At 44.8% G+C, this 27,060-nt stretch overlaps 1 protein-coding gene and 1 long non-coding RNA gene across 3 annotated transcripts in view; both read right to left on the reverse strand.

Moving 5' to 3' along the window:
• ARHGAP29 (Rho GTPase activating protein 29) overlaps positions 1-27,060 on the reverse strand; it is a 321,071-nt gene that overhangs the window by 175,709 nt on the left and 118,302 nt on the right. The window lies entirely within an intron of this gene.
• LOC115471999 lies at positions 2,017-16,957 on the reverse strand. The gene is made up of 3 exons (XR_003942452.1): positions 16,947-16,957; positions 16,291-16,296; positions 2,017-2,096 (listed from the first exon to the last, which is right to left on the reverse strand). It is a non-coding gene; the product is annotated as an uncharacterized LOC115471999 (long non-coding RNA).

The raw sequence follows: 27,060 nt of genomic DNA on the forward strand, positions 1-27,060 counted from the left end.
GCACATTTGCACAAACTTACCATGCACTATCCATTAGCTGAAAAAGTCTTCATTAAAGCAGAATAAAAAGCTGGGTCAGTTTTTCATACCTCACCCTAAACAAGAACTCTGTCTGCTCTAAAAAAAACAAAAACGTCTTCCTGTTGCAGGAAGGATCTTGCTTGGTCATATTAGGCCTTTGAACAAGTAAACACAGTCTTTTCTCCCCATCAGATTTTACCTCCATAAATACGCTTTGTTGAATTTTGTACAAAAAAATAAAATCAAATAAATGAAAGGAGAGAAAAAGACGTATTACATCTTCTAAATATTGAGCAAAAACAACAAACTTCTGCTGGATGCAGCCAATTTTTTTCGTATCTGTTACTAGATGATGTACTCAACTTTAAACACACATTCTTTCCCCAGGACATCCTGACTGCACACAATGCCTAGGCACAACAATGAACTAAAGTCTCCATTACCAAAACAAGGAAATGTTACTATCTGTATACTCATTATCAAAGAGCTAGAAATTTTTATTGAAATAAAAATTACTAGTTTGTCAATAAAGCACTAAAGGCTAAGCACTTAGCACAAAGTTCCACATTTGAGTTCAAAGAAACAAGGAGCTAATGTGTTCAAGAGAGCGTGTTTTTTGTTTTATTTTTAAAATCTGCTAGTCTCTTAACAATTTGGGCCATGCAAGGCACAGAACCACTGGCTACAGCAGACCAATACCAATCTTCTTAGGAAGTGTCCTCATGATACTTCCTTCCTCAAGATTTTCTGCTGCTCCTCCCTAAATTAAAATGGTTCCTCAACAGCATAGGCATAAGAATGCCATGGGGATAAAATACCGAGGTAAATTAGGAGTACAAAACCTTATTTCAAGTTCATACCTTCTCCCTTATATTTACCATAGCATATTGATCCAGTCTGACCAAAACCTAGAAAAAATAAATTGGAATTGGTTACCTGTAACGGAAGTTCTCTGTAGACAGCAGGGGAATGCAGCCATATGTGAGGGTGTCAAGTGTGCCAGAACTAGGGTTACCATATGGCTCCAGAAAAAGGAGGACGGATTGAGCCAGCCGGGTTTTACTTCCATTGCTTTCAATGGAAGTAATTGAGCCAGCCGGGTTTTACTTCCATTGCTGAAAGCAATGGAAGTAAAACCTGGCTGGCTCAATCCGTCCTCCTTTTTCTGGCGCCATATGGTAACCCTAGCCAGAACCCTAGCTTAGTGGGCAGAAGTTCTCGGATCTGGTGCAGCTTCATGTTTTAGTTTTCCAAGCCAAGTGCATGAGGGAGGGAGAGAGAGTATGCGATAGTGAGGCTAGAGAGACGGTAAGAGTGGCTGAATCCCTGTTACAAGTAAGCACCTCTGCTTTCTCAAGAGACAAGCAGAGGAGATGCAGGCACACTTGATGGTGAGTCACCACTGTAGTAGAATTGGGTGGTTGGCCAGTCCATTAACAGGCAAATAAGTTTCTGAAGACAGACTGACCAAACGTCATGGCTACAGGAGGTCCACACTGCCACTTTACAGATGTCTAACAAAAAAGCGTCTTTAAAGAAGGTGATGGACGCAGCCAAAGTCTTCAATTTGTGGACACCTATGTGACCAAGTGATGGTAGGTCCTCTGTAATTCATAGAGATATGATGCATTGGAAGTTGGGAGTCCTGGATTGTTTGGATTAAATGTAACAATTAGCTAGGAGGGTTTGTGAACCAACCACAGAGTTTCCATCCTTAACTAAGAAACTCTGAGGGAGGGACCGACTCCATTAAGGTAAAAAAAAAAAAGGGACCTGAAGGATTCCCCTCCCTCCTTTTGTAGCATGATATGAGGAATTTTTAGAGTTATTGATTTTGCTGGAATCAGATACAAATGTATACATATAAAATATACAGCTGCAAAGACTTCATGGGGCAGTATCAGATAAACTGGTCTGACCTTCACCCTCCCATGTAACAAAGACTGGCTGGGTGGATACTTAAAACAGCAATCACCACATCTCCAAAGAACAAAAGTCTGCATATTGACAGCAATCAAAAGATGGGATGAAACTCACAGACAATGGCTCAGAGACTAAAAAGCCCATCTACCTACCTAACAAAACAAAGCCCATCTACGCCAGACAATGACTCTCTTAATCCTGTCAAATATCCGTGTATCTACCAGCAGATAGCCAGCCAGAATCGTTTATGATGTCATTAAACATGTGACCAGCTACCCTGCTCCATTTTCAAAAACCAGAAGAGAACCATCCCTGAGTTTTCATTGGATCAAATACACCCCAAATTACTTCAGCCTATGGTACAACAAGAAATCATAAAAACCCTGGAACATTCTCAGCTCTCTCTCTCTCTGCTACGCTCTGCTTCTTTCTGATTTGCACCTCTAAGGACCTTCACTGAATCCCTGGGCCTTCCTGAACTTCACACACATCTAAGATAAGAGTTTCTCCAGGCTCCAGCAACAACTCTGCAACAAAAAGACTTCTTTTCCAGCAAGGACCTCCTTCATCACTCCAACCAGCAGCCTCCATCAAAGAGAGTTATTATTAATCTAGCCTAATTTATATTTCAGACTTTCTAACTATTTATCTTGTGGCACATTTCCTTTTTGTAAGATCCCTGAAACTGCCTTTTTAACATTATTGCATTACCTGTATTGTAAATAAGCATTTTAAAGGTAAATATCTAGGTCTTTATGTTTTGAGCACGTCTTTAACCATTACAGTGCAGATTAATGTAATTCCCCAAATATATCCCTTCATTCCCCCCCTCCCTTTTTAAAAACATTTTTACACTTTTTGGGAACCACAAAATATAGTACCCTTGCCATTACTCAAAAATGGGGATTGGCTCCACTGTGCCCAGACAAGATGCTGAAGCATGGACTACATGGCCTGATGCTTTACAGCCAACCCCCAGGGAGACACCATGAAGGATTTAGAAACTAATTCCACAAAATCCAGGGCATAACCTTAGCTATTCACCTCTAGCACCTTCTGGTCAGATGTGATACAGGCCCACTCATGGTGAAACTGCAAGAGCCTGCCTCCAACCTGCTACAATGAGAGAGGCCCAACACATCCTCACAGAGTCTCTTGCAGTTCCAGAGATGCTGGAGGTTCCAGCCTCCAAAGTGCAGTTTCTTACAGACCTTGTTAAAGGCAGAACATAGTAAGACAGAAGTGACGGCAGATAAAGACCTGAATGGTTCATCCAGTCAGCCCAACAGTCACATTCATTATTTATTTTATTTATTGCATTTGTATCCCACATTTTCCCACCTATTTGCAGGCTCAATGTGGCTTACATAGTACTGTACTGGCAATCGCCAGTTCCGGTATGACAAATACACAGTGATATCATGGTAAAGATCATGTGTGAGACACATTATGGAATAGGAAAGGAAAGAGTTATGTCCATTTCGAGTGTTATATTCGTTGTGTTGCAGGAATGAACTAACACCCCCAGCTCCCCCACCGCTGATCACTTATGAGGGAGAAACCAGCCTGCACCTCTGGCTCATGTCTTGCTCACTGCAGAGTGGAACATCCATGCTGACTGTACTTGGACAGCCATAGAGAATGAGCCTCTCCCAAGTCCTTAATCTTTGAGGTTCTCCCCAAAGGGAAACCATCTCCTGAAGGGCGGCTTACACAAGCGCAGCATGGAGGCCATATCCACTACCCAATGACATGCCAAAGTCACCTCCCTGGCCACCACTGCAGAAGTAACTGACTGGGAGGACATGCAGACCAAATTGTATAGGACACATGCTCAAAAATAAAATAATATCGCACTTGACTCCAGCTGTACCACCTCCAGGGACTACAGAAGTTGGTGCAACCAGAACAGCACAGTGCAAACTACAGCTTCCAGAGATGGCCAGCCTGAAAACTTGCTGCTTCAGCTGCTTCTCCCTTTCTTCTTCCCCTTCTACTGGGATTGTGATCTTTTTGTTACTACTGTGATCAAGGCATCCATCCTAGAGAGGTGCCAGTACCTCTCGACCTCCTCCAGAGGAAGGGAGTAGAGCCCGTCTAGGATCTTAGCATCTTGGAGAGCAGCATCATGCAAAAGAGGGCCTTGTCTAAGGGTGTGTGTGTCCCCCCCAGGATGGGGGCCCCTTCTTCTGGCTCCACAGCTGGAAAGTGAGGGCAGATGCAAGGCCTCATAAGCTGAGTCAGTCAACCAGAGTAACTCTTCTTGGCAAAAAAAAGGTGTATGACTAGGAGTTCTCTTCATCTTCTAGCAACTGGGGTTCAAGATCTGAACCATTCTCCTCCAAGGCTGGGGAGTCAAATACCACCATTCCACTTGTGGGTTCCTGGGGGATGAAATTCCTTTATCCCGAGCTGTCCAGCACCTCAACTGCTTGGCTCCAACAAACAGGGCCCCCAGAGAGGTCCCATGGACCCGGCCCAGGCCCAATACCCCCTTGAGAAGAAAGGTCGACTACCCCAAAGAGTGAAATTTACTAGCAAAATGAACAAGGAATAAATCTAGAAAGGTTTCACAAATCATAGCAGAGCTACCAAGAGGCATATTTTCAAAGCACTTTGGGAGGCTAAGTTCCATAGGTTTCTATGGAACTTTGGGAGGCTAAGTGCTTTGAAAATGAGCCTCCAAGTTACCCAGTTTTAGGAGGAATACTTTTTGACCAGTAGTGGTTGTACATTTACATTGTAAATCAACATGGTACTTATAGTTCTGGACCCTTCTGACTATAATTAGTCCTGCAGATCCCAGAACACACCAAAATTGAGCTGTCAAAAATCCAGGACAGGCCATCTCTCTCCTAGAACTGGGTAACTTGGCAGGTCTGAAGTTCTTTTATACCACAGGACTTCTCTAGCCCAAATGTTCTTCTCACATACATCTGGTGTTGCGTCTTTCACATACATACTCAGTGAGTGCCCCCACATCAACCCCTACCCCATCCCATCAGCAGCTCTGCCCATCATGTAAACGTTATTGCTCCAACTCTTTTTCTCAGCCTACAGAGAACCCCTCACATTTCCCCCCTATACCTCTCCCATTCCCACCCATTTCACCTTTATCCTAGAGCTTCCTTTCAATTGAAAGAGACTCACCTCCTGTGCATTTATGCTACATAGGTATTTAAGGGCCCCTTTTACCAAGCTGTGGCAGAAGGGGGCCTACTCTGGTGTCAGTGCGTGTTTTTGATGCACACTGAGACCCCTTTTTACCACAGCTGGTAAAAAGGTAGTCTTTCTTTTCTGCAGGAAATGGCCATGCGGCAAGTAAAGAACTTGCCGCGCAGCCATTTTGGGGAGTAAGCCCTTACCCCCACCCACCGAGGCGGTGGTAAGGGCTCCCACGCTATCCTGGTGGTAACTGGGCAGCATTTGGCACTGCCTGATTACTGTCTGGTACACCCCAGCACTACAAAAATAAATACTATTTTTGCAGCTCCGGATACGACAGCACACTGGGGGTGGGAAGAACTGCTGGGCTGCTGCGGTAGCCCAGTAGTACTTCCTGTTTAAAGAGCAGTCAGCCCACTTTGGGTGTACCGCCACTTTGTAAAAGTGGCCCAGAATGTCTCTATTTATTTATAAAATGTATAGACTGTGTAATCTACAGTTCTAAGAGGTTTACAATATCCATACATAATATCAACATAAGTACATAAGTACATAAGTGATGCATGTGGGTAAGAGGAACCCGAATTATAGCTACGTCTTGCAAGGTTCCGCGTTAGGAGTTACGGATCAAGAAAGGGATCTGGGTGTCGTCGTCGATGATACGCTGAAACCTTCTGCTCAGTGTGCTGCTGCGGCTAGGAAAGCGAATAGAATGTTGGGTGTTATTAGGAAGGGTATGGAGTCCAGGTGCGCGGATGTTATAATGCCGTTGTATCGCTCCATGGTGCGACCGCACCTGGAATATTGTGTTCAGTACTGGTCTCCGTATCTCAAAAAAGATATAGTAGAATTGGAAAAGGTACAGCGAAGGGCGACGAAAATGATAGTGGGGATGGGACGACTTTCCTATGAAGAGAGGCTGAGAAGGCTAGGGCTTTTCAGCTTGGAGAAGAGACGGCTGAGGGGAGATATGATAGAAGTGTATAAAATAATGAGTGGAATGGATCGGGTGGATGTGAAGCGACTGTTCACGCTATCCAAAAATACTAGGACTAGAGGGCATGAGTTGAAGCTACAGTGTGGTAAATTTAAAACGAATCGGAGAAAATTTTTCTTCACCCAACGTGTAATTAGACTCTGGAATTCGTTGCCGGAGAACGTGGTACGGGCGGTTAGCTTGACGGAGTTTAAAAAGGGGTTAGATAGATTCCTAAAGGACAAGTCCATAGACCGCTATTAAATGGACTTGGAAAAATTCCGCATTTTTAGGTATAACTTGTCTGGAATGTTTTTACGTTTGGGGAGCGTGCCAGGTGCCCTTGACCTGGATTGGCCACTGTCGGTGACAGGATGCTGGGCTAGATGGACCTTTGGTCTTTCCCAGTATGGCACTACTTATGTACTTATGTACCCCTTCTAAGGATCCTCCTTCCTCCAAGATGCTTCTGATTTTACCGGCTCTCTCCAAAGCTCATTCTCTCCAACATAAGCAAACACTTCACATGCTTACAAATGAACCATGCATGGAAAGGAACTCCCCCCAGCTCAGCACCCTCCTTTTCTGTGACTAGAGATGGATTCCACTGCTCCTAAACCCAGTGCCTTCCCACTGGCTGGATTCTACCAGCAAGACCCCTAGATCTCTGTCTTTCTGCACCCCCCACCCAAAGTTCTCTAACTCCTAGAAAGACTCCCAGATCTCGTCCCCAAGCTCTCTCCTCCCTTCCATCTGCGCTCCTCTTTCTCTCCCCCCAAAATATTCTTCCTCCCCAAGATCACCCCTACCAGCCTACTCTGTTCCCACCCCCAAGTACTCCTTCGATCTTGTTCTGTCCCCCCACATAACCACACTCTCCAACTTGTTCTGTTCCCCCCTCCGGGGACCCTTTGCACAACTTGACCTGTTCCCTCAACCCCCCGCTAGGCAAAACACTTCAACTGCTTCTCCCCCCCCCCCCCATGCCAGAAAAACCACCTCAGTATGTTCTCTCCTCATATCCCCCTCCCCCCAAGCTAGCACAGTAAAGAGGAGGAGAGCAGCTGCTTGTCAGGTTGTGCCAATATAATTCATAATTTATATTCCACTATCCTGTCAGGTTCTTTGTGGACTACAAAAGTTTAAATTAAACATATTACTAGGATGTCACAGAGAATATATCATCATATTTAGATTAAAAACCACTAAGTACAAAGCTTAAAAATAATCAGGCAAATTCAGATCTTCAAAAATCTTTCAAAGAGACATCTTTATTTTTCAGCAAAAAACATAATTGGTTTGAAGCTGTATTTCTATTGGTAGGCTATAAGACTAGCCTATTATATAAAATGTGTCCTCTTTCACTTGGTGTCACTGTTAATTTTGAATCACTGGGTTAAAATTAGCGGTCTAGCACTGAGTAGTGGGGAAGGAGGCAGCCCAAGGAGCAGTCACTATCCTCCTCTTTGCCATGCACTGTTACAACATAAACTAGTTGTCCTTCTACGATGTGAAACGGTAGCGACTGAGGTGCAAGGAAAGAAACAGAGAGGTTTTTCTGGTACAGGGGAGGGAGGGAATCAGCTGAGAAGTTTTTCTGGTAAAACAATACAAGGCTTCAAAAATCCCTATGAACTGTGGCTTAAGATACTCAAAAGGTGCTCACTGGAAGGGGAAAAAAAGGGAGGGGGGGGAGGCAGTCTTCAAAGAACAGGAAGGTGAAATTTTTCATAGAAAAGGAAATTCCAAGACAAGGGGTCATGAGCTTAATTTGCAGGAAGGAAGCTTCAGAGGAAACATGAGAAAATACTTTTATCAAGTAAATGGCAGATGCCTGGAACAGCCAAATAAAGGTAGTAACACCCTAAACTATGAGGAAATTTTAAAACAGTGGGAACAGAAATACGGGCAGGTGGGGAAGGGGTAAGTAAACATTTTAAACTTCAAATTTTCCCCATTTATAAATTGTGCTTCCAACCAGAAGTTGCACAGCACAATGTACATCATTTTAAAATACAAAAGGAAGAAAAAAAATCACTTACCCCACCCAGTTCATAAAATCCAATCAAAATGGCCAACTCTAGTCATAGAACTGGCTATTACAGATTTTCAAAGGCACTATGGAAAAGCTAAGTTTTCACTGACCCTTAAAAGCCAGATACTTCTCTAATTGTTCTACATATGAGGTGCCAACTAAAAAATGCTTTATCGCCTCTTTCAGACAGCATAATCTTTGCAAGTAGCATGAACTTGTAAAAGCATCATCTAAGATGTAGAGGCCACCTCTTAGTTAAACAACCATGGTCCATACCTGTCTGTGCTTTGAATATCAGCACAAGCAGTTTAAACTGATTTCTAGAAGCTGATAGCAAGTGAAACACTCTAAACACCAGTGTAATGTGTCATATCTGTTCACTCATACGGTGAAAATTGGTTTTACCTGATAATTTCTTTTCCTCGATTCTGGCTAGACTAGTCCAGACCCATGGATTATGTCCCCTTACCAGCAGATGGAGGCAGAAAAGTTTAAGATTCCAGTGATATCACTGGCAAAAGGAATGGTACAGCCTGGAACTTGTCAGTTTCTGTATGTCAAAGCTAGTTTGAACAATTAAATATCAACATGGACAATAACCCTGAAGAAACCTGCCAATGGGAACCCTCTGCACAACAATATTATCAAAACTACAGAAAGCAAAGCAGGTACCACCAAGATCCCCCCCACCCTCCACAAAAAAGAAAAACATCTTCCACTAGTCTAGCAGAAATCAAGGAAAGGAAATTATCAAGACAGACCAAATTTTACTTTCTTTATAATCCTGCTAGACTAGTCGACGCTGATGGGATATACAAAAGTTTATCCCACAGGGAATGGGGAAGGACAAGGCTATCTGCAATACCACCCTGCCAAAGGCACTGACACCCTTGGGTCCAGACATCAATCTTGTAATGCCTGACTATGTCACTGCCCTATAAACATCTTCTGGAGCTACTATCCAGGCCTCCACCCAGAAGTCTTCCTGAAACACAGTCAAGTGAGTCCAGAGCCCCTTTGGTACTACCTTCTGATTAAGAATGTATACCAACTATCACTGTCTTAACACAACACACTAGCACGTAGCTAACTCTCCTCTGTATGGGCCACTACACAAAACAAAAAGGCACTTCCAGATATGGAATATTCAAGCTTATGTTTTATTTACTACCTTCTTGAAGAAATTCACGCAAGGTAGCGTTCAGTACGAATAAGTTGGACTTAGGCAATGGACAATTACAGCAGTAAATATACGATACCTCGGTTTTTATTGATAATCCATCCAAAAACAATCAACGAAAACTGAAACAGACGAAAACCAAGGCAATTATTTCCATATGAATCAATGTAAATCCAATTAATTAGTTCTAGACACTCCAAAATGTTTATTTTATTTATGTTACATTTGTACCCCGCGTTTTCCCACTCATGGCAGGTTCAATGCGGCTTACATGGGGCAATGGAGGTTTAAGTGACTTGCCTGAAGTGGAAATCGAACTCAGTTCCTCAGGAACTAAGTCCACACCCTAACCACTAGGCCACTCCTCCACTCCAAATACATACCAAAAACACATTTTAGAGAGAATAAATATAGTCCCATGATGGCGCTAAGGGGAAAGGGTTAACTTATTAGCAAGGGAAACACTTAACAGGGAAAATGAGATTTGAGCACATGTGATTTTTTTCTTGCGTGCGTTGCATTAAGACATGCAGGGTGATGCTCACACAACGAGAAACGCCACAATGAGCAGAACACGTGGGTCGCCCTTTGTTTTCGCAAAATTAGCAGCGAGGTCACGTGGGCACACCAACGAAAACCGAGGCAACCAACGAAATCCGAGATAAATTTTTCACTGAAAAAAATCAACGAAAACCGAAACCGACGATAACCGAAGTCAACGAAAACCGAGGTTTCACTGTATGTAAAAGATACACATTATGGCATAGTATGCTACTCACAAAGTCAACACAATATACATTAAAACATCTTAATAGACACCATAGGTCAGCGTTTTTCAACCAGTGTACCATGACTGCTCCCCAAGTGTGCCGCAGGAGCTGTCACTCCTGTCCCATTCCCCAGCCAAAGACCAGGCTCGTTGGCAGCAGGCAGCAATTCAGTCTGCCAGCACCAACCCGAGTCTTCTCTTTATCTTCCTGCTTCTGCATTGGTGGGAGCGTCACAGAGGGCTCGGGTTGAAGCGAGCACGGTGTCTGAATTGCTGCCCGCTGCTGCCGCTGACCACTACAGAATGTGATGGAAAAATAGACAGAATAAACTCCCCAGTTTGTGTACCCAGATACCATGAGGAAGTTAATGAAACCTTCATGATAAATCTACTTTAACTTGGCCATATATTAACTGGCTCAATTATAATGAGTCCTTGAGCTTGATTTGTGTGTTCTGTGGCAGTTTGATAATTCTCATCACAAATTTTAACATTATTACATAGTGAAAACTGTGTGACATTCAGATTGTGTTCATTTGGTACAGTGGCGTAGCCAAGGGTGAGCTTGGGTGGGCCCAGGCCCACCCACTTTGAGCTCAGGCCCACCAGTAGCAGCACACCTATGATGTGGCCGGCAGAGATTCCCACGCTGAAAACTCCCAACAACTGTCCCTCCTGCATACCTTATAAATAGCAGATCTTCGCCTGCAGGAAGCAGCGACTGATACATACTGCATACACCGGCCCCACAGCCTTCCCTGCGACGTATTCCCACCTATGCGGAAACAGGAAGCTGCATCAGTGGGAAGGATGTGGGGTCTACATAAGCAGTGTGTATTAGTTGCTCCTCACTGAAAATCTGAAATTTAAAAGGTGTGCAGTAGAGGAGGGATATTTGAGAGACCATATGGCATGCAGGTGAGAAGAGAGACCAAATCACCTATGGGATGGGGTGGGGTTCTTCTGCCCACCCATCTTGGACCCAGGCCCACCCAAAATTGGGTGTCTGGCTACGCCCCTGATTTGGTATACCTCATTACGGGGGTAGTTCTATAAATGTGTGCCTGGTGGGAGTCCATTATAAAGGAATTTAGGCCTACAGACCTACAGATCATATGCATGTTATTTTTGACAAACCTTGCCTTCTCGATGTATGGAGATAGACAGCATAGTTGCAACAGATAAGAGACAGCTCCTTAAGGTTGCTTGAATTTGGGGAAATCAGGGTAAGTGGCAAATCTAGCTGCACCTCAATGTTCCTGGCCTGCTATTTAAGGGAAAGGTTGTAACTCCCAAAATGGATTTTGATGCCAGGGATGCAATTGCTTGTGTTAGGAACCCACAGGAGCTCAGTTCTACGTGGGTTCAGACAAAGTTTGTTGTTTTTAGCCCATTCTTGAACTGCTATTAACAAGTAGTTAGTTTATTCCGGGTTGTAGGTAAGTGAGTCAGTGAAGTAGTTGCACATCATTTATGAAAATATAGGACTGAGTATCCATCAACCAAATCAGCTCTGCTTGTGGTTTGAGGTAGATATTAAACAAAACAGATTTCAATGTATCCCTCTGATACCTCACAGGTCACTGCTAATGGATGATGGTGATGTATTGCAAAGCAGTATGTACTATTACTTATTTGATAGATAAGATCTAAACCAAGCAAGTACTGTGCCACCAATGCCTGTTTCTGACATTGTGCCAACATGATATTGTGATCCAGAGAATCAAAAGCTGATGTAAAATCCAGCAGTACAAATACTGTGGCAAATCCCCTGTCTCGGTTTCTGCGAAGATCATCTATGAGGGATATGATAACTGTCATCATTCCACAACTGGGTCTGAATTCAGATAACCTGGTTCTTTCTTCTAGCCAGTCACCGAACAAATATTTTTAGCTGTACAAGTGTTCCTAGAAATGGCATGTCAGATACTACCCAGTAACTTTTGAGTTTGTCCTGGTCAAGGTTGCTTTTTAGCAGAGAACACATCACTGCCCTTTGTAATGCTGTTGGTTGCAGTAAGCCGTTTACTATGCCGAATAGGTGCTTGGCTCAATTAGAAGCCTGTTCAATGCATTGAGAGAAAAAAAAATTTTTGCCTGCTGTTAAGGCTTGGTGGTACTTTGTCATGTGTTTCCTACAGTTTAGCCTGTCCTTATCAAATCAACACCTACACCATATCCTTTCCAGTTTCTACCCTTTGCCCTTAAGGTGAGCATGTGTGATTAAAGCATAAGACCTTTTTTAGTGGTGCACTTTTCTCTAGGGCCTTAGCTAAGTGTGTATTCCAAATACCAACTAGCTCTGACACTGTAGATGTCTATTCATCCAAATGGGAATAGTCCAAAACCTCTAGGAAATTCTCAGCAGTCAAGATTTTTCTTGTTTTATCACCTTCCAAACTCTGGAAGATGCCACCTGTTCAGGTAGTCATGTAGAAAAAATCTGATTAGAAAGTGGTCTGTCCATGATAGAGGAGTTATTTTAAGACCACTCTCCTAGTGTTTTGGGTTATCAATCCCCTTAAAGAAAGCAAAGTCTAGGACCTAAAATGTGGAATAACTACCAGCAAAGATTCGATCCTTGAGGTCTCTTGATCTACTGGGTCAAGACATATTCTTGGTGGTGGTGGTGGGGGGGGGGGTGGTTCTGCTGGATGCTACGTAAGCTAAAATTTCACTAAGTAATTCTACAGACCTAAAAGACAATGAGGGTCAGCAACCTTTCAGTGGTTTGGGTACTATTAAGCAAATGTTAGCAAGTGGTACCACAGGACTAAAAACTAAGTCCATTGGTCTGAGAGAACAGACCTTTCTTTGTTGTAAATTACAGCAGGCCTGTAAGATCACAGTAAGATCACAGTAACATAGCAAATGACGTCAGATAAAGACCTAAATGGTCAATCCAGTCTGCCCAACAGTCACATTCATAAGCCATGATTAAACCAGCAATGAATATGATATTAAATACTTGATCATTGTCTCTTTGGCATTTCTGGGACATAGACTGTTGAAGTCCACCCAGCCTTGTCCTTTGTATCCAACTACTGAAGTTGCCGAAGCCCACTTCAGCCTATCCAAATCCATCTATCATTTGTGGGACATAGCCCGTAAAAGTCTGCCCAACACTGTCCTCACACTCTAAATTACTGAAGTTTCTGCTGAAGCCCTCTCCAGCCCATCCTAAACCGGATCAAAGACTTTTTGTAGTGTAAATCAAATTGTTGTATGTCACACTGTGAAATTTCTTATGGAAGTTTAAGGCAGTGGGGGGGGGGGGGGGGTGCGTGGGAGAGGGTAGCAAGGAACTTTCATCTTAGCACACTAAGAATCTTATTTAAGTAGTTAAAAGTTATAATTTTTAATTCACAGATTATAGTACTTATGATGTCCTTGGATGCCTAAGCCAAAGTAGAACACAGGTTGCTTTTTCTTTTCTGTCTAGAAAGAACAGACTAATCAGGCAACATATGAGATCAGCATACTAAGGTCTCTAGGACCAATTTGGGGCAACAAATGATTTTTCCTGGATTTAGAGTGGCTCAGTGTAGGACCCTGCCTATCAGTGGCCAGTGAGGGAACACACAAGTCAGGGAATTTCATAGCCAGAGCTGAAGAACAGTATCCTTCCCCTCTAAACCATACTCGTTGCCTGGTGAAAATCTGGGAACTCTGGTACTGTGTGTCGTAGCCATTAAGCCCAAAATTGGAAGGCCTCACTTTGCACCTGATGAAAGTTTCTACTCCTCCGGATCCAGGGAGTGGTGGCCGAGATAGCAGGTACCCTTGCAACTGACAGGATGTTCAGATGCTTCTCCACCCACTGGAAGAGAAGACGACGAATCTCCAGGGCCAAGGAAGCACTTCAAGCTCCTCCCTGCAGGCTGATCTAAGGGACCACCATTACACTGTCTGAAAGAACCCTCATTAGCAAGTAGAAAAGAATATCTGCACTGGCCCCACTCTGATTTGGGAACTGGCTTTATTGCTCCTAGATCTATAAGGCCTTGAAGGGTGCATCAAGGATTCCAAGAAGAAATCTGCAACAGGTCTGCAAAACTTTAGTTTGTAACTTTCCCCAATTATCTCTAGAATTCATTGATCCGAGGTGGTGAGGATCCATTCATCGAAACATTAGGAATAGCAGGAAGGATTGGAAGAATGCACAGATTGGACAGAAGCTGTTTTGTCTCCTTGAAAGAAAGTCTGTTTCTGTTGAATTCTAGACCTCTGAATGGAAGAAGAGCATGCTGGCTTATAAAAGCTTTGCACTCCAGAACTGTCCATGCAACTTGGAGACATGGAAGGCTGATTTAGATTTGTCTTCTGGCAAGCACTGCTTCTTGGAACTTCCTTAATCCTTAAACCAGTTTTTCAAGATCTTCTTCAAACAGTAGTATGCCTTTGAAGGGCAATTTATTTTATTGTATTTATTGGAATTTATTAAGCACTTTTAGGAAGAAATTCACTTCAATAGTACGCCTGGGCTTTGGATGCTGCATCACTGCCCGAATCCTGAGCCATCACTGCCCAAATCCTGAGCCATAACAGCCTTCTAGCTCTAACTGCCACTGACATCTGTTTTGCCAAAGCCCTGGAAAGATCATAAAAACAGTCAGCTATATAAGCTAACCCCACTTCTAGGGAAGAATCACTTGTTTGCACACTAGAAAAAGACACACCCGATCCACAGACAACTGCCTATACCAGTGGTTCCCAAACCTGGTTCTGGAGGCACCCCATCCAGTCAGGTTTTCAGGTTATCCACAATGAATATTTATGAGAGAGATTTGCATGCAGTGGAGGCAGTGCATGCAAATCTCTCTCATGAATACTCATTGTGGATAACATGAAAACCTGACTGGCTGGGTTGCCTCTAGGACCAGGTTTGGGAACCAATGGCCTATAAACATTTTTAAAAAGCTATTTCAAAGGACAGCTTCAGGGAAGACAATTCTACAATCCTGAATACTCTTAAAAGCTGTGCCATCCTCAACCAGGATGGTAATCTTAGTGACAGCTGTCACCAAGGAACCCAACGTGGGCAACCTGAGCTTGTCGAGCTCAGAGGAAAAAGGATAAAGCCTAAACATTACTCGAGCTACTTTTAGACTGGCATCAGGAGTAGCCTACTGTGCAGAGATCACTTCTTGTATGGCCTCATGACTTGAAAAGCTTTGGGAGGGTGTTTAGGACCTGACATAATAGGATTATTTTATTTGCTGCAGTTGTATCCCGCATTTTCCCACCTATTGCAGGCTCAATATGGCTTAGATTAGAAGAAGGCGGTTGGCCTACTGAAGAAAAAATACAAAAGATTTCTAAGGCTTTAGGAATTAAAGCTGTAAGCTCTTCCTTGTGAAATTGCCTGGTCACAAGGGGTTATCACCTTCCTCACCAGAAGGCTCAGGCTCCCACAAAGCATCCTGAACACCAGAGTAAACTGAAGGGGAAGGGACTGCCTCTGAAAGACCATCAGAGGGGCAAGATGCAATATCCCAGTTGGGTGTGGATTTGAACCTCCTTTTAGAAGCCAGAGGTTCCCTATGTTGTGCAGGAGAACTGGTAAGCCTCCTGACTGCACTGAGCACTTTTTTTTTTTTAAGAGATCAATCCGAGACAAAGGGTGAGATGCTCCAGGAAAGCTTTATTGGGACCCTACATGGTCTCAAACTCTCCTCTACGCTGTGAAGTCAGACTCGATTAGATGACATTTCATGTGCTCCATTGTCAATCAGTATACACTTTGTGCATCCACTGATCGACCCCTGATGAAGGCTTTTTTAAAAGCCGAAACACGGACCGTGTAGGGTCCCAATAAAGCTTTCCTGGAGCCTTTCACCCTTTGTCTCGGATTGATCTCTTGAAGTTGTGTTTTCCACTTCCTTTTTTTGTTGAATTTTTGTGGAAACTGCGAACCCTTTTGTTTCTGCACTTTTTTTTTTTAAAATATATGCCAGAGGAAGAAGCAAAATAAAATTGGGACAAAATGGAGTTGAGGAAATATGATTAGAGAATAGCCAAACTAATTAGAAGAGGGCTGACTAGGTGGATTCAAAAGGAAGCTGCAAGGGAAAGAGGTGAAGAAACTGAGAGAGAAGCAACAGAATTCAAGATGGCTACTATACCTACACTGTCTGAAGTAACTGAAGCGCCTTGCAACAAAATCTCCACCCCACCCCCCCCCCCCCCCCCCCCCCCCGTTTCTATTTCATGGTCTGAACTCTAACCTTCACTCCCAGTGGCTTCAACGGTCGGCTCTGACATATGTCAGGAGAAGAGCAATCAAAGCACAATGTCCCAAGGCTGATCTCTGGGCTCTATACTAAGAGTAGCATTTCATAACAAGAGAGAAGCCAACTGCTTACAGAGAAAGTGAAGAAAACAATTTTACTTACCTAGTGCAAGGTCTCTCCTTCTCCCACCCCCACCCCCTCCCTTTTTGGCTAGCAAAGGCTTCTCTGTATAAAACAGCGCCCCTGTGGAGTACTTTTTCTTTTTTTTTAAATAAGATAGCTCACTAAGTAAGAGGGGGCAAGAGGAGGGACCGTGCATCATGAAATGTACCACTCAAGGAGGCTACCAGGAGACCACCTAACCCCTGGATCAACTGAAAGGAAACTGGACCAGGAGCAATCCTCAACAGAGAAGTCCAGAAGCTGCATAGGGAGCAGCGAAGATACTTACCTGTAGCAGGTATTCTCTGAGGACAGCAGGCTGATTATTCTCACACATGGGTCGGCGATCTGCGCTGGCCCGGGAATCGGCATAAAACATAGCAAAAAAATAAAAAGATTCACCAGAGCCTTCTGGCGTGCATGCAGTGGTGCGCCGCGCGAGCGCATACCTCAGTTAAGTCCAAAAGCATAAACAAATAAACAACTCATTTAAGTGGAGAATGAGGCAGAGAATGGGTATGGACTATACTTTGCAGTTAAAATTTGGCACAGGAGATGATACTGATCATCTATCATGCACTTAGCAAGCAGTTTTTCTCTGCTTTAACTGCATGGGTAAATACCGAGAATGTCCCCAAGAGATAACACATAGGCATTGCAGTTACTGCATGTTAATTTCTGCTACTAATGCACAGTAACTGCAAAATTCTACTGTACCATTAGTAAAAGGGCCCCTAAACGTTTTATTTTAATATTGATTCAATAGCAAGTCTGCTCATATACCTCTGCTGTGCTGTGGTTTATTTGCGTGGTAAGATTGCCTAATTTTTGCTTGTACTTTATAGTTTATTAAAATTTACTGTACCACCTTTAGTGAACAAACAGGGCAAGGTGGTGTACAGCTTAACACAAAATGAAATGCACTCCATTAAAAATGGTAATACTCCCCACAATACAAAAGAAAAAACAAACAGCAAAAACCTCATAAGGTAGAAATATAACAAACAAACAAACGTCACAAGAAAAGGTTAAATACAAACTGAGAAGATGTTTTAGTTCTATCTAAAGCTTCTGAAAGTTCCTACCAAGTTACTCCCAATATTAGGAACCTAAGTAAACTGGGGCCCTGCTCTTCGTCAGAACCTCATGCAGGCAAGGAAGTGGAAACACAGCCAAGTGTTTTCTTTGATAACTTCTACACATCATTAAGTTGGATGTACATGTATATTTTTTGCATTTTACTCATCGTTTGAGACCTTCTCTTAAACAGAGATGATCAAAGTCAAACACGGGCACTAGAGGCCATCAGCACCGGACTAGAGCCCCCATTTGCCTGCGCCCTAGGATCACAACCGGCGAGCACATGTAACAAGTTCACTGGTTCTGAACGCTAATAGCATGCAAATGCATGCTAAACATGGCCATTAACATTCCTCCCTAATGTTCAGCAGGTAGTGCGCTAAACAGAGTTAGGGTTTGCCAGGGCATTGGGGAGGAATGGGAAGACCCTGTCCAGCATGCATTTGCATGCTTTCAGGCCCCCCAACACAAGGGCATGGAGGTCTGGTGAACCTCCAGACACCCCCCCCCCCCTATTCTCCCACACACAAAAATTCCCCCCTCCCAAAAAAAAAAATAATAATAAAAGAATCCTTGGTGGTCTAATGGGACTCCTACTAACCCACCCAAAGGCTAGCCTGGTGGTTGAGTGCCCCCCCCCCCCAGAACTCCAAAACCCCCTCATACCTGGAAAAGGGAGTTTCTTCCTTATATAGTAGTGAAGCCCCACCCACTGCATCACCATTTTGAGGCAGATCTCGCAGGAGGGAGTGCTACTCCCTCTCTCCCTTTTCTAGGTATGGAAGGGTTGGGGGGGGGGGCACCAAACCACCAGGCTAGCCCGTGGATTGGGGGGGATGCCTAGTAGAGGTCCACAGGACCACCAAGATGGGAAAATTAGGTTCTTACCTTGGTAATTTTCTTTCCTTTAGTCATAGCAGATGAATCCATTACGAGTGGGTTGTGTCCCTCAACCAGCAGGGGGACATAGAGAGCACTGCCCAGCTAGCTCCATCTGCCTCTTCAGTATTTGAAGCTTCCAAAGCAGTGTTACACCGCAAAGCATAATAGCATGAACTTTCCTCACAGCGGATGAACGCCCCAAAACTGGAGCTATAATTAAAAGGAGGGAATGAACCCATCCTCCTGGAGGGAATGAACCCATCCTCCTGTAACAGAACAGAAATCCTGAAGATTGTTTTCCAACTTCTCCCAATGAGGGAACATATCTACAGGAAAAACTAAACATAAAAGTAACATGAATCACATAATGAACCACTGAGGGAGGGCTCATGGATTCATCTGCTATGACTAAAGGAAAGAAAATTACCAAGGTAAGAACCTAATTTTCCCTTCCTTGTCATCAAGCAGATGAATCCATTACGAGTGGGATGTATCAAAGCAATCCCTAGATAGGGTGGGAACAAGCCACACCACGCGCCAGCACTTGTGCTCCAAAATGCATGTTTCTCCTGGCAGCCACATCCAGCCTGTAATGTCGGGCAAAAGAGAGCTTCGAAGCCCAAGTAGCTGCACTACATATCTCTTGAAGAGAGAGTGCTCCAGTTTCAGCCCAAGAAGAGGAAATCGCTCTTGTGGAATGTGCCTTAAAGGCTTCAGGCGGAGGCCGGCCAGATAGCAGATATGCTGAAAAGATAGCTTCTTTGAGCCAACGGGCTATAGTAGCCTTAGACACTGGACACCCTCTGCGCGGATCTGACAAAAGAACAAAAAGATGGTCAGAGGTCCTGAAGGCATTTGACATGCGCAGATATTGCAACAGAGCCCTTCGCACATCCAGAAGGTGCAACTGCCCATAGGCTTCTGGAAACTCCTCTTTAGAAAACGAGGGCAGGAAAAATAGGCTGGTTTAGGTGAAACGCTGAAACCACCTTAGGCATGAAGGAAGGCACCGTATGTACCATTACTCCGGACTCTGAGAATTGCAGAAATGGGTCTCGACAGGACAGCGCCTGGAGCTCAGATACCCGTCTCGCCGATGTCACGGCCACCAAAAAGATTGTCTTTAAGGTCACATCCTTCTCCGAAGCTCGCCTAAGCGGCTTGAAGGGCGAACACTGAAGGGCCTTTAAAACTAACCCCAGGTTCCAGGACGGACATGGGGCCCGCACAGGAGGACGGAGCCGAAGCACCCCTCTAAGAAACCGTGTCACAACCGGGCAAGCAGCCAGAAAGAGGCCAGTGACCTTCCCTCGAAAACATGCTAAGGCTGCCACTTGAACACGCAGGGAATTACAGGCCAAGCCTTTTTGTAAACCATCCTGCAAAAAGTCAAGAATCGGCGAGACAGAAGCCCGAATGGGTGCGATCGCTTTAGAACCACACCAAGCCTCAAACTGGCGCCAAATCCTGGCATAAGCCACGGAAGTGGAATGCTTGCGGGCCTGTAGGAGAGTGGAAATGACTTTACTGGAATAACCCGTGTCTCTCAATTGCGCCCTCTCAATAGCCATGCCGTAAGACCAAAGCGGCAGGCGTCCTCCATGGTCACCGGGCCCTGTGACAACAGGTTCGGTACCAGAGGTAAAGGCAGGGGATCCTCTACCAGCATCCGCCGGAGGTCTGCATACCACGACCTCCTGGGCCAATCCAGGGCAATGAGAACCACCTCTCCTTGGTGGAGCCGAATCCGCAGGAGTACTCACCCTTATCAAGGGCCACGGAGGGAACACATACAGGAGGCCCTGAGGCCAGGGTTGAGCCAAGGCATCCAACCCTGCCGAGCAAGGATCTCTCCGTCTGCTGTAGAAGCACGGGACTTTGGCATTTGTGCTTGACGCCATAAGATCCATTACAGGCTTTCCCCATTTGGCACATATCTGCAGGAATACTTCGTCTGCAAGTTTCCACTCCGCTGGGTCGATTTGATTCCTGCTCAGATAATCAGCTTGCACGTTGCTCTGACCTGCAATATGAGTTGCTGACAGACACTGCTGACAGAGCCTGCATATAGGTGGGAAAATGTGGGATAGAAATGTAACAAATAAATAAATAAAACTGCAGATGAAGCTCGGCCCAGTGGCAAATCTGCGCGGCCTGTGCTGCTAGTGCTATGCACTGAGTGCCTCCTGGCAATTTATGTAGGCCACTGCTGTCGTGTTGTCCGAAAGAACTCTGACAGCCAATCCTTCCAGGGTCAAATGAAAGACCAGAAGCGCCTGGAAAATCGCTTTCAACTCCAAGCGATTGATGGACCACTCCGACTCCTCGGGTGTCCAAAGACCCTGGACATGCCTTCCCCAGCAATGTGCACCCCAGCCCTTCAGGCTGGCATCTGTTACCACCAGGCACCAATCGGGGAGCACTAGCGGCATTCCTTGCCGCAGCATGCTGTCTGAGAGCCACCACTCCATACTGAGCCAGGCCGCAGGGAGCCACGTGAGTCTGCACTGATAATCCTGAGATATTGGAGACCACCGTTGAAGCAGGGAACACTGCAGAGGTCTCAGGTGCGCTCTCGCCCAAGGCACCACTTCCAAAGTGGCAGTCATCGACCCCCCCCCCCCCCCAACAGCTGGACTATGTCCCAAGCTCGCGGGCGGGGCATCCTCAGGACCAGATGGACCTGGTTCTGAAGCTTGCACCGCCTTTGCTCAGGTAGGAAGACCATCCCCGAGGCTGTGTCGAACCAGACCCCCAATATTCTGGAGATTGAGAGGGGGTCAGGTGACATTTGGCTATATTGACGACCCAGCCCAGAGACTGCAGTACTGAGACCACTCTGGCTGTAACCTGATGACTATCTTCTGCAGAGTCTGCTCTGATGAGCCAGTCGTCTAGGTACGAGAGAACCCGGATACCCTCTTGCCTGAGAAAAGCAGCTACTACCACCATTACCTTGGAAAAGGTTCGGGGAGCTGTGGCGAGGCCAAAAGGCAAGGCCCGAAACTGGAAATGTCTTCCCATCACCACAAAACGCAGAAACCTCTGGTGCGGGGGCCAAATTGGTATGTGCAAGTAAGCTTCTTTCAGGTCCAGAGACATGAGAAACTCTCCTGGCTGTACCGCCGCTATGACGGAGCGCAGGGTTTCCATATGAAAATGCCGCACATTCAGAGACTTGTTTTAAGTCCAGGATAGGCCAAAAAGACCCTCCTTTTCGCGGCACCATGAAGTAAATGGAGCAACGGCCAGAGCCAAATTCGGTGGGAGGCACGGGGGAAACCGTCTCAATGTGAATCAAGCCTTGCAAGGTCTCCTCTACTGCTGCCCTTTTGGCGGCAGAACTGCATCGGGACTCCACAAACAGGTCTCTTATCGGGGCATTGAATTCTAGTCTGTATCCTTCTCTGATCAGGTCCAAGACCCATTGATCTGAGGAAATCTTGGCCCACTCCTCGAGAAAGAGGGAAAGTCGTCCTCCTATCACAGGAATCGAGGAGGGGGCTGGCGCACCATCATTGAGAGGGTCGCCCTTGAACTCCAGGTCTGGAGCCTGCTGCTGCGGAACATTTGTCCGAGCGAAAGGAGTTCCTCTGCTGAAAACGGGCATGCGAAGTGAACACAGCAGAACGCCCTGGGTGGTACCTTCTAGCTTCACGGAAGCGAGGTCTGTAAGAGGAGGGAACTGCCTGACCCTTGGACGAAGGCCGTGGCCCTTCCTCGGGTAAATGCTGGGGTTTGGCATCCCCCAGGCCTTTCACAATTTTCTCCAACTCCTCGCCAAACAGGAGAAGGCCTTGAAAGGGCAACTTCACCAACCTTTGCTTAGAGGCCATGTCAGCTGCCCAATGCCGTAGCCACAGAAGACGGCGAGCCGCCACCGGTACAGCCATCTGTTTAGCCGAAGCTCTGACCAGATCATAAAGGGCGTCAGCCAAAAATGACAAGGCCGACTCCATCCACGGTGCCACCTCCGTAAGGGGCCGTTTCATAGCTGCCTCCAGGCAATGGTGCTGCATGTCCTTCAGGGCAACTCCTCCTGCCACTGGGAGGGTAGTTTTCTTTGTCACAGCCGTGACTAGGGCATCCACTTTAGGCACTGCTAGGCGCGCCAAATGCTCATCACTTAGAGGGTATAATTGCTCCATAGCCCTAGCGACTTTCAAAGGCCCCTCGGGGTCAGCCCATTGAGCCGTGATAAGCTCTTGGATGGAGTCATGCAAAGGAAAGGTTCGAGCAGGCTTCTTAGTACTTGCCATCCTCTGATTACCGGAGGAGGTCTCAGTACTCCCAGGATCTTCTATAGAGAGGACCTACAAGGCATCAGTAATAAGCGCTGGCAGCTCATCGCGGTGGAAAATCCTCACTGCGGAAGGATCATCTGGATCCCGTGGCAATCCTGCACCTTGTTCTGGCTCTCCAGACCATGAAGGCCTGCCAGACCCCTCAGAGTCCTCACATCCCGACCACGGGGGGGAAAAAGGGGGTGCGCCACTCTCTGAAGAGGAATCCACCCTTCCGTGCTTGTCTTGCAGCCATCTGTCAGGGGAAAACGCGCCTGACGGTAATTCAAGGCCAGACTCCACTGCGGGGGATACAGAAAGGAGGGCCGCAGAGGACCCCTGCGGAAGAGCTCTTTTTAACATGTATGCATTATGCAGCAATAAAACAAATTCAGGGGAAAATGGCTCACCCTGGCCTCCCGGTTCCAGTCCGGGGGAAACAGCTCTTTTATTAGCCTCTACACGAGGCACCCCTCTAGGCTCAAACCCCTCTGCCTCAGCGGGGGTCGCGCCATGCTGTTCCAAAATGGCGCCCGCTGCCAGCTCCACGGCGCGGGAAGGAACATCACTCGCCATGCTCGGGCCGGCTCTACTGTCTGAAAAGCACACCTTACAGAGCCCCGCTGCAGATCTGCGCTTGCCACAAACAGAACAGCGCTTTACTTTCTCAGCAGCCATCGCCGAAAACGGCGGATTCGCGCCAAAATCGTCCCGAACACGGGCCCTCCCCAGAGGAGCTACAAAATGCTCTTACCTCACCAGACCGAGTCTCCGAGCTCCGGTCACGCTGCACAATCAGAAGAAAATCTCTTTTCTGGGATCACAGTGCCAAAGCGCGACGCAACTTTTTTTTTTTTTTTTTTTTTTTTTTTTTTTAACGCTGTGAGGAAAGTTTGAGGCACCAACGAAAGAGGCAAATTTCCAACTCCGGAGGATCAGTAGCGTGGGAAAGGCAGGGAAAGGGCGAACCTATGTGCCTGCATCCACAGAGTGGGCAAAGACAGGGACAGGGCTAACCTATTTGCCTTTAAAGTGGGCACCATCAGCCACAACACCCCTGCTACAACTGGCAAAAGCACAGGAGCCACCCCAGGCAGATTTTCTGAAGGAGCTTGAACAAGCTGCAACCACCCTGCTGGGGAGATAGAGAATACTGAAGAGGCAGATGGAGCTAGCTGGCCATAAGGCACTATGGTTTTTCAGTGCTCTCTATCACCCCCTGCTGGTTGATGGACACAACCTACTCGTAATGGATTCATCTGCTTGATGACAAGGAAAGGGAAGTCGTCCCATCCCAATGACACACGTAAAGAGTTGACCATCAATTTGCTCATCACTAATTCTAAATCCTCTGTTGACAACAAATCTGTATGTATAAAAAAATAAATGTAAAAATCCAACTTAAAAACTATAGTTGATCCTCCTCCGTTTTTGTGTAGTCTAGGACTATGAACAGTATTACTATCAGGAGGGCAGAAATCAACTAACAATGGACTTTTTAGCAATATAGTTTATGGTTTGTTATCAGCTGTAAGCCATGTTTCTACAATAAAAGCCAAGCCCACTTAAGAAGCTCCAATCAAATCCCTTAGGAGAAAAAAGTCTTATTACACGCTGACCTAAAATTGCAATAAAAGAAAACAGGAGTAAGAGGGAAAAGGGAAAGACAATGGGATTTGATATACTGACTTTCTATGGTTACAATCAAGGCAGTTTGTTTTATATATTATATACAAGTACTTATTTTATACTTGGGCCAACGGAGGGTTAAGTGACTTGTCCAGAGTCACAAGGAGCTGCAGTGGGAACTGAACCCTGTTCCACTGATTCTCAGGCCAATGCACTAGCCAACTAGGCTACAGGAGGTGTAAATGAATCAATAAACCTTTAAATCATAAGTCAAAATTTGTCAAGAAAAACATTATAAAGGCAGGTATTTGATAGACTGTTCTTTTATTCAAAATACTAAAGTGGTTTATGGAAATAGGCTTTTTAATAGAAAGTTTTATTCAACTTCAATTAAGAAACAGATTTCTAACTTAAAATTAATACCTTTTTAAAATTAAAATCACTGGGATATTCTGATATAATGGCTGGGCTTCATACTGCTTCCCATTAATCAATCATAGTAATCCTATTAGCAACAGCAATAAATACTACACAGTAAATACTTTTTATAAATTTACTTTATAAAACACAATGACTCATAATTATATTCAGAGTCATACAGAGCCTACATATTGCCTATGTTTCCCACAGAGGAGCATGCTAAGGGTACAGAACATGCCCCTTAAGCATGCCCTTTTGGTGGAACACCTGAGGCAGTACATACAAGGTTCTGGTGTACCTTAATGGTCAAAGCTGGTTAAGTACTGATGATGTCACAAAAGGGGCTAATCTTAACACCGCATTGCAAAGCTTCCCCAACCAGAAGAGTATTGTGATCTCATGTATTTGGGTTCATCTATGAATTGCATTTAAAAGTTATTGCAAAAAATGTCACTCAGTTTTATTGGTGGTTTTTATTTTGTAAACCACTTTGCTAGCTATATTCTGAAAAGCATTATATCAAATACAAACATGTGACCATATCACTTCTGGTTTGTGTAGTATTTCATTAGCTCCCAGTGGAATGGAGCACTTTTAAGTTTAAAATTTTGACTCTTGTTGACTAACATAACTACAGTGTCTAGTAGTTAATTACTTGTTCTGTACCGACCTTTGCATTCATCATAATAAAACTTACCAGTGGTTCTGACAATGTGTAAAATTCATCTTGAAGGAACTGTATTTTCTTATCAGGATCCTTTGTTCTAGAAAGTGTTACTGCAAAATCTTTGTTCAGAAACTTTCTATGTGTCGTTTTGTTTTGTTTTTTTTAGAGGGGGTGTCTAAAATCTTGGTTCTCACAAGCATTTGGATAAACTTCCGATTTGAAGGCTTTCCTGTTATTACAGTTTCTTCTGTTTTGATTGTTTATAAATTGTTACATTTCAATATTATGTGATGTATATTTACCATTTAAATTATAATCTACACAAAGGGAGGGGAGAAGCTAAGGAAGGGGAAGACAACGCACAAAACACAAACAGCTAGAGACAAACTCGGAGAAGAGGGGGGGGAGGGGGGGACAAAAGCAACTCATTGGAAAGCCAAAATCCAAATACAACTAATAGAAAGGAAACTGCATACTAAAAGGGGTGGCTGGAGGCTGGGCCGGCGATTCCTAGAAATAAAATATAATCAGCAGACAATACACTGGCTACAAAAGGTAACAGATTAAAGTAGTATCATGGAACGTAGGGGGTATACATTCCCCAATCAAAAGATCAAAAATACTGAGACACTTAAAGCGAATAGGGGCTGATATTGTTATGCTCCAAGAAACACATCTGTCCAAAACAGAACATGACAAACTAGCTAAATGGTGGGTAGCTGATTGTGTGGCATCGGCGGCTGTAGGAAAAAAAGGAGGGGTGGCAATACTCATCCGAAAGGGGATAGCAACTAAAGTGCACAGGATAATTACAGACTTAGAGGGTAGATATGTCTTGGGCATAGCTACGATAAATGGAAAGAACATGCTTCTGGGAAGCATTTATGCTCCTAATATACTAGATCAAAAATTTTACAAGAGGGTACTTAAACAGATCACACAGCTGGACTCGCTACCCACAATATTGGGAGGCGACTTTAATATGACCTGGGACCCAATCCTGGATAGATCACACCCCCCAACTAAAATGAGAAATGTGGATACTAGAGGAATTCCAGATCTTTGTACAGCGCTTGATTTAATTGACGTCTGGCGGACACTGCACCCATTTGACAAGGAATACACACATCAATCCAGAGCACACGGTACATCTTCAAGAATAGACTATCTACTGATATCCCGTAACTTATTAACAGATATTACGGCGGCCTATATAGACCCATGTGTAATATCAGATCACTCGGTGATAGGAATGACATGGAGGGGAAGAGGGGAAGAAGAGAGAATGCACAGCTGGACGTTTCCGTCATACTTGATAAGGGAAGAAAAATTTAAAGAATACTTACTTGTAAAATGGGCCGAATATAAACATTTTAATGAAGGCTCGGTAAAAGAAGTGACCAACTTTTGGGAAGCAGCAAAGGCCGTATTGAGAGGTGAAATTATAAGTTATGTAACGCAATATAAAAAAGCAAGAGATAGAGAAATTGAGAAGCTAGAAAAACAACTACGTTATTTGAATAGACAATACGGCACGAACCCCTGTAACAAGACTAGACAGGAGATAGTGACCCTGCAGACAGCTCTGAATTCTCTGCTACATGAGAGAGAAATAAAATCCCAGGCCTATTATAG

Source organism: Microcaecilia unicolor, chromosome 6 (genome assembly GCF_901765095.1).
Source record: "Microcaecilia unicolor chromosome 6, aMicUni1.1, whole genome shotgun sequence".
In the NCBI taxonomy this organism is placed as follows: Eukaryota; Metazoa; Chordata; class Amphibia; order Gymnophiona; family Siphonopidae; genus Microcaecilia; species Microcaecilia unicolor.